Here is an 8,582-nt window from a genome sequence, read left to right as displayed (position 1 = left end):
GATCAATTTTTCTCTATTAATCAGATTTTTTCACATATTTTAATTTGTACCACTTAATTTATACCATTTTCAATGGTATAATTACCATATCTATATTTTCTTATATAAATTGTTTTCTGTTCTCCATCTTTTTTGAATCTCTATCTTCTATTTTATAAGTGGCATGTTTATGTATCATTATACTTTTATTATATTGAAGATATTTCTAACTGAAGTCAGATGACTGTTTCTCCATTTTCTTCTCTTATTTGCAAGCTCTCTTCTCTCAACCTCAGGTTAGGACCTAACAATTGCTTCTCCTGAGCCAGCTTTTCCTGAGAACTCAGTGAGAAGAAGTTATATTCGAAAAACAGAACCTGAGTATATGTGTGTAGGTGTACACATGCACATATCAGGAACATTAATTTTCTACAGTCCCTGTTTCAGTATTATTTTCCAATTAAATTATTAAATTTTAGTTTCTTCACTCAGAGACTCAATGTTATTCCTTATGACTGGGTAATTCTGAAACTATAGATAAACACTAATCTTAATTGAAAATATTTAGCCCTATTGCTCTTTACCCTTAAACAAGCCCATGGTTCTTCTCTTTCCTTTCCAACATGGTTTGTACTTTCCTTTCCTTTCCAACATGGTTGTACTTTCCTTTGACAAATATATGTTCAGTACTTACTATCTGACGGGCACTGTGCTGGACACTGGGAGTATTGAAACATGAGCCATATAATCACGATGCTCATGTGACTATTTGTCACATGTGGGAAACAGCCATATTATAAAAACACATAAGCCAAAGTTTAAAATATAAAGAACTATTAAAGCCTCAGCAATGTGATGGTGGTGTTTGATCAGAGGAAAATTCTTATAGAAACTGAATACAGAGGTGCTCCTTAAAGGATGAGGAGGAGTTAGCTAGTGAACATTAGGGATGGAGATGGGCAAAGTGTAGGGGAGAAAGGCATTCTAGAGAGGCCCAGATGAGCACATGCAGAGAGTGTGCGCGCGCACATACGCGTCCTCCTCTAAGGCTCAGTTTTTCCTGAAAGTTGACTGATCTGATAAGGAGTGGCAGAAGCCTCAAAGGTCCTAGTAGGAGCAGGCCCTGGAAAGCCTGTATGTCAGGTAAAGGAACCTGGATTTTATACTGAGGTGAGTGGTTCTTAATTTTTTGACCATCGCTCATTTAGAAGTGACACTGGATATGCTCCCAGAACCTATTCTAAGAGGTGCATTAGTTGTGCTTGTTGTTTCGGTGTTAAGCGATAAGGTCTTAATTTCAGGACTGGGTCAGCTACCTACACTTAGGACCGTGTGGTTTGCACTTTTCTTTATGGGTTTGTTGAAAGAAAAACTAGGAACCACAATTACACAATATGCAGGAGGAGGCTGAAAACTCAGTGAAAGGTTACTGCAGTTATTTTGACAAAACTACAAAATACCAGCCAAGGTGGTTCCTGCCCACAGGGGCTCCCGAGGCTTTCCTCTCCTGCACCCCCCTCTTCTTGTCAGAGACTGCAGGGTTCTCAGCTGTCCAGACCCTTCCTACTGAAGGCGGACTTGGAAGGCAGTTAAGAGGCTGGTGAGCACCTTTGAAGGTTGCAAACGAATGTTAGGTCAAATTTAAATCTGGTGAAAGCTGAAAACCTATTACTCAAAGTGATAGCTAGGTGTTTGCTCATTGAATGGCACAGGCATAAAATAGGACCTTTCCTCCAAATGCTGAGTGTAGGGCTGAAGCCAGCTGTTGGGCAGATTTCAGACATCAGGGGAAATCCAGGTTAGTTTCTGTCATTTCCTGCATTTGTTTCAGTTCGTGAAACAGATTGTAATGTCCTGATCTAGGATGATATCACTGGATTAGGATGATAGCTACTAGGGGATTTAAATTCTTATTATACATTGAAGGTTGAGCAAAAGGATATATGAATGCTACAAATGACAGATAGCATTACATATGGCTCTCAGACCGTATATACACTTACAATGTTGTCCAGTGTTTTAGAAAAGTCAACAGCTAACTACTGAGCCCTTCCAGTTAAATTTGACAGATTGACAATCTTGTTCGTCTCTTCCTCCAAAATCTTTATTAAAATATCAGTGAAGAATTAAAAAACTATTAACCATGTGGACAAAGAGAACATAAGAGATAACAGTGGATGAGAGATTTCAAAAAATATTAATAAAATGAACTGGTGGAGGAGATTTAGTAGATTAAGGAGACTAGAAGAAATAGGAATCCAGGGCCTGAAGGAGGTGGAATTCCTATGATAATCGATGTAAACTGCTTTACAGAATGTCCATAGTATGGGGTGAGGTATGATTAGCAACATGATTGAAAAATCTTTTTACCAATTGGTAGAACTTCCCATCTCTTCTGCATTTCCCTGAACATTCTGGAAACTATGCTATTCACATCCATATAGGTAACAACAGGCTTACTCTGAAGGAACTGAGCCAAGGAGATTATCCCCAGATTCAGAGATAAAAGATGCAGGATAATGTAGGGGTGACTATAGGAGCTAAGAATAGTAGCATTATGGAAAAATTAACATATTGAAATACAGGACCAGCAAGCAGGCTGCTCTTCCTGCCTTGGTCCTAGAACCCTAGACAGCCAGGTTCATAACCTCCCCCACTAACACCCACCATCGTACTTCCTACAAGGAGCTTGAGATTTTAATGTATTAAGAGATGGCTAACAATCGCTAGACATTTGAGAAAAGATAACTTAGGAGACAGAGACAAAAACAAACAGAAAAAATACTGAACAAAAACCATCAATGGACTAGAAGAAAAAGAATTTAGTATCATCAAGGATGTAAGAAAAGAGAAAATGCCTATGAAACAAAAATGTGTTCATATAAAAAATAAAAAAGAGAAAATAATTTTTAATTTTGGAAATTAAAAATATAACGAACAAAAAAAGGTTCGCTTCAGCCTCAGCTGGCGGCACAGCATGGCCCCGGGGCTGCTGGGAGGCCAGCAGTCTGCAGGACCAGGGGCTGCCAGCAAGGGGTGGGCCTGGGCAGCGGCAGGAAGCTGGGCTGTGAGGCTGGGAGCAGATGGCAGTGGCAGCAGAGGGCTGGATGTCTGTTGGGGACGCTGCTGAGCTGGTGGGTGCCTGAACCATGGAAGAGTCCATTATGCTCCTCTACCAGCTCTCTCTGGGCCAGCTGCTGCTTCTCCCCAGTAGTGAAGGAGCTGGGGGCATAGGTCTTAGTAGTCTGGATGAATTCCTCTATCTGAGTTGTTGAAACTTTACCTAGAATACAAACAGAAATTCCAACTCCCCACCAAAAAGGGCTTAGCTTGATGAAGGCTACTTTTGAGAACAAAAACACTTTATATTGAAAACAGAGAAATGTCAATCTAAGGTATTTAACCAACTTTTTTTTTTCCGGTGGAGTGTGGATCTTGCACATAAACTTTTATTCTGGGTACTAATATTTTAGACAGATCCTTGGCTTTTATGAAAGTGAAACCTCAAATTTTTCTTGTATTGGCGTCTGTTATTTTTGCTGGCTTCCAGAATAGTTGAAGCAGAAAGCAATGTTTCATCCACTCACAGAGTAATCCAGATTAGCCAATGTAAGGACACTGCTTCTAACAGAAAACAGAAAGAAAAATTCTCCTGGGGAAAAAGATCTGACCTATGAAATGGAACATTCTGCTGTCATAAATATATATATATATATATATATATATATATATATATATATATATTTGCTTATATAAGACAATATAGTTTATATTTAAGAAACAGAGGAAATATTGAGCCCTGCTAAAGTGTATGTTCAGCTGAAGGCATAACATTTTCTACCAGTCTTTTCAAAAGCAAAGCCATCTGTATTAGTTTTGTGCTTTCTCAATCGGGAAATAGAAATGTAATTCATTAAACTATTGCAAATCTTCCTGCCTGTTATAAAGTGTTCAAAGATTAATAACACTGAGTTTTTTTACTGGAGGGCAGTGTTTTCTAAATGACTAGCTGAATATTTTCTCTTGAATGCTGCAAAAAAAAAAAAAAAAAAAAAAGGTTTGTATTGTTTCTAGACACAGAACCCAGATCCTCCAAGAAAGCAACTCTGGTGCTCCTGAGCTGTCAGAACTACCAGCAGGTGGCTGTCTTGATGAAAGTGGGGACTCTGAAGATGTGAGCTGTAGAGGATGTAGCCTCAGCAGCTCTCTCTCTGACACAGTGATCAAAGATGGACTGTCTTTTCAAACTTGAAAGTGGCACAGTCTCTGTGTTTTCCATTTTAGAAATCTATTGTACTGTGTCAGAATTTAAAGTGTGTGTATAGTTTATAAACAATAAATGGGGGAGTAGGTAATATTTTTGTCCAGCTCTCATTGAGGCAGGAATACAAAGACTAGAACACCTGTTGTCTATAATTACTCAGACCAGATTGAGCCTATTTCTATAGTGTAAGCTATCAAATGAGTCAGGGCCTCTGAAATGATTGAAAATAGTTTAGATGTTTTTCTCTGAATAAAAAATGATCCTTAGTTACTTGTTCAGATAGATAGATAATAGATTTTGTGGGTAGCGGTGTAGGAAGCCGAAGGACAAAGCCTTTGCTTTCTCGATGAATATGAAGTAGGGGATTGAAATCTGTTGAGACTAGAGTCCAATATTTTCAACTACCAATATGTAGAAACAAAATGTTGATTGCTACTGCTCAGCCATTTGGGTTTTGCAGATTGCTGGTGATATTAAACTTCAGATGAACAACCTTGAAGTCCAAGCTATGCAAGGAAGGCAGCCTAGGAACTGAACTAAGAAATTAAACAACAAAAAAAAAAGGGGGGTGGGGAAATCCAGGGTCTGGAGGGTTTCTTGAGATTGTTGTACAAATGTGGTGGGAAGGATAGTATGAGAGAGATGTAAAAGGTTTCCCCACATAAAGGCTACTTCTTCCTCATAAGAGATCTCTCAAAATGCATCAGAGTAAAGATGTATTTCAGGACCTTTGAAGCTCTTTTCCTCCATTGCCAAAACGATTCTGTTATTTTGAAATTATGTAGCACTCTCATCTATAAAGCTTTATGAAGAAATGCTTCCTTCTTCAAATGTTATTGGATATTGATTTATAGTTCTTCTCTCTGTCAGTGAAAGAGTGGTCACATTATCTTCAGGTAAACTAATTTTGTAATTTCTTAATGATTATATGGCAATAATTTAAACTGGTAGGGTTATGAATGGTGAAATAAAACTTTTTTTGAGAAATTTTGGAACATAAAGAATTATATTTTCAGTCTAGCCTGAAAGAGGTACAGTCGTTTTCAGAGGGTACTAAAGGTAAGCCAGTTAAAAAAGATTGGGAGTTTGGAGCAATTGACAAAAAGATATTCTTCTAGAAAGGCAGGCCGTGGTCTCAGAAAAGAATTTGCACATTGGATTTTTGAGGCTATTAGGATGGGGCTTAACTGGGAATCCCTGAGTTTAAGTCTAGCAAGAAAAAAAAGAGTAACACCTGGGGCTGTTACCAGTGGTTTGTTAGCCTGAAGGGATAATAACAAAGGAATGTTAACCCTGGGATGAAATGACTAATTTTTACTTTTGAGAGATACTGTTCTCATCTAGGTACTATAAAGCATCAGCTGACATCTACGGAACAAAATCGGAACTTATTCATTCATTTAAATGTCAAAAGATTTACTAAATATTTAAAAAAGACAACTTAAAATTGTATTAGACAATTTCACAACTTTTTTGTGAACAGGTGGGGATTTGCTGTGGATGCTTAAAGATAATGACTTAGTTTAAAAAAGAAAAACGTTGTGACATAAGGAAGTTCACAGAAAAATACTGTGAATTCTTAAATAGAAAAGTAGCACTGACTTAGGACTCTCATTTAAAGATATGTTGGATTGGTGAGGAGTAATTGGACAATGAGGTGGTGGCGGTGGCTATTACAATAATCCAAATATTACGTGAATCTTCCCTGCAGGACAAGTTTTCTGATAATGAAGAAGTAAGAGACTGTGGATGCAATTGATTGCATTTAAGCCCCTCCTGGATTCAGATAGGCCTTGTGTGTGTGACGGTGATGGGGTCTACCAGAGTTTTCCTAGTCTGACTGAGGAGCCTCGGCATGAAAACCTGACCTAAAAGGAGGAGTCAATACACTTAAATTCGAGGCATTAGAATAAAAAGCATTCGTCGCCCTTGGGGAATGGCAAGGCTGAGTACACATTTCTTTGGCCAGTTAGATTTGTCTCATCTATGGACCTATATTTTAAAGTAAAAAATAAGTTTGATTTTTAAGTTTCTAAGATGGAGAACAAAGGACTCCACTGTGTTATTATAAAGTAAAAGTGATAAGAAACATTTTCCTCCAATTCAAAGATCTGATATTTCTGAGTTTTGAATTTTTGCCATTATGACAAACATGCAGTGTATATCATTGTTATTTTTATCTGCACTTCTATGATTACTACTGAAGTTGTTTTTCTTTTTATAATTTTATGGCATCTGTGTCTATAAATTGTCTATTCATATTCTTTCCCAGTTCTTTCTGATTTCCTTATTTCTTGATATTTGTAGGAGTTCCTTGTATAATCCAGATCTTAATCCTTTGTCAGTTTTGGATGTTGCAAATATTGTAACTCTTTACTGCTAACGTTATCATGGGGGCTTATTTGAGGAACTCTTTACTTTTGTTGTAGTACTATACATGATTTCCTTCTACTTCATTAATGCCTTCTGGTCTTATTTAAAATCATTCTCCATAGAGACAAAAAATGTATTAGAATACCCTTTCTACTAATTCTGTTATTTATCTTTTTGCAATATGTCTTCAATCCATGGTAGTTATTTCTATGACATAGGGCATAATATAATCGTGTTTTCTCTATAGAGAACCAATTATTTAAACATTATTTGCAGAATAATCCATCCTTTATTTACTATATGCTATTTTAGTCTTTTACATTTTTACATCTAATGTTGCTGTTTTGAAAACTCAAATCATTCAAATTCAAAATTCCACTCTTTTCACTCTAGAAACGTGAAGAGTTTTTCTTTATGTTCAATATTTTAAAATATTTCTGTACCACATATATGTATTGTTTTATCTGTCCTCTTCTGTAGTCTAGAGGATTCTTAACTGAGGGCATATATCTTTTTTTAGTTGTGAGAAACCTGTGACTGTTATGTCTTCAGTTCTTTCCTCTCCTTCATTTTCTTATTTGTTTTTTCTGTTTCTGGGGTTTTTATCATACCAAAATCTGTACTTCAACCTTTAGTCATTGCTTCTCTGAACTGCCGTGTTTGTAGTGTTAGTGTTTGAACAAATACATAAAAATCTATCTCATTCATTTAAATAGCCATGTAGTACATTACAATATTATAAAAATAATTTATTGATGGACATTTAGGTTTCCAATTTTCACTAACAACAAAGATATCATCTACTCTGTACATTTTGATGCTCATCTGTGATATTTCTTTAGAATTGTTTTCTATAAATAGAGTTGCTGAGTTAATGGAGTTGCACAACTTTATTTTGATAGACTGTCTACTTGTTTTCCAGAATTTATTCAATTTATTCTACCACTAAGAGTGTACAAAAGTACTATTTCAATTTATACTGCCAGTGAGAGCGTACAAAAGTTCTATTCCTTGCATACTTGCCAAAGCTTGGTATAATCACTGTAATTCTTGTAAAACTTATGAATAAGAGTTGCTTTTAATTTGTTTTTTACTTTTAACTAACTTGTCAGGTTAAACATCTTTTATATACTTGTATATTTATGTAGATATTTGTGATTATCCTTTGTGACTTGACTGCTTATATCCTGCCTGTTATTTCTATTTTTGAAATTGACTTCAGGAACTCTGTATGTATATTCTAGATAGTAGTTTTTGTCCTTAATATAAGATGTAAAAATTTTTCTAGAACCTTGCTAGAATTTTAACTTTGTTTATAATTTATTTTAGGGGAGACTTTAGTTTCTATTAAATAATATCTGTTGGTCTTTTCCTTTGGCATTTGTTTTACTTAGAAAATATCACTTCCAATATTAACGTTGGTTTGTACTACTTTGATAGTATTAATTAACTTGAAATTTACACATATGCACACAGACACATACATGTCTATTCTATTTTTCTTTCTTTCTTTCTTTCTTTCTTTCTTTCTTTCTTTCTTTCTTTCTTTCTTTCTTTCTTTCTTTCTTTCTTTCTTTTTAAATACATTTGTCTCTGCCTCCCCTCTACCACTTTCCCTTGCCCCCTCCCTCCTTCCCTCCCTCAGCTCTTCCCCTTTGGTTTTGTCCATGAGTCCTTGCTATATGTTCCTTGACTTTCCCCTTCCCTTCCTTTTCCCCCACCCACCCATCCCTCCTTCCTTTTTGTCTCTGTTGGTTTCTTTTCCTTTCTGTGTTGCTGGTCATATTTTCCTTGCATCTTTGTATTGTTGTTTAGGTTCCGCTTATAGGTGAGATCCTATGGTATTTGTCTTTCGCTCCCCTGCTTATTTCGCTTAGCATAATGCTCTCCAGTTCCATCCATGCTGTCGCGAAGTTTAGTAGTTCTTTTTTCCTTTCTGCTGCGTAGTATTCCATTGTGTATATGT

At 36.3% G+C, this 8,582-nt stretch overlaps 1 pseudogene; it reads left to right on the top strand.

Moving 5' to 3' along the window:
• Nucleotides 1-2,956: 2,956 nt before the first annotated feature.
• LOC129076001 (cyclin-G2-like) lies at nucleotides 2,957-4,263 on the top strand (annotated as a pseudogene).
• The last annotated feature ends 4,319 nt before the right edge of the window (nucleotides 4,264-8,582 follow it).

The sequence above is a fragment of the Pteronotus mesoamericanus genome, unplaced genomic scaffold (assembly GCF_021234165.1).
Source record: "Pteronotus mesoamericanus isolate MK-2021 breed Mesoamerican mustached bat unplaced genomic scaffold, CSHL_Meso_final contig_56, whole genome shotgun sequence".
Lineage (NCBI taxonomy): Eukaryota > Metazoa > Chordata > Mammalia > Chiroptera > Mormoopidae > Pteronotus > Pteronotus mesoamericanus.
Note: the sequence above shows the minus strand (reverse complement) of the source record. Positions and strands in the feature narration are given on the sequence as shown.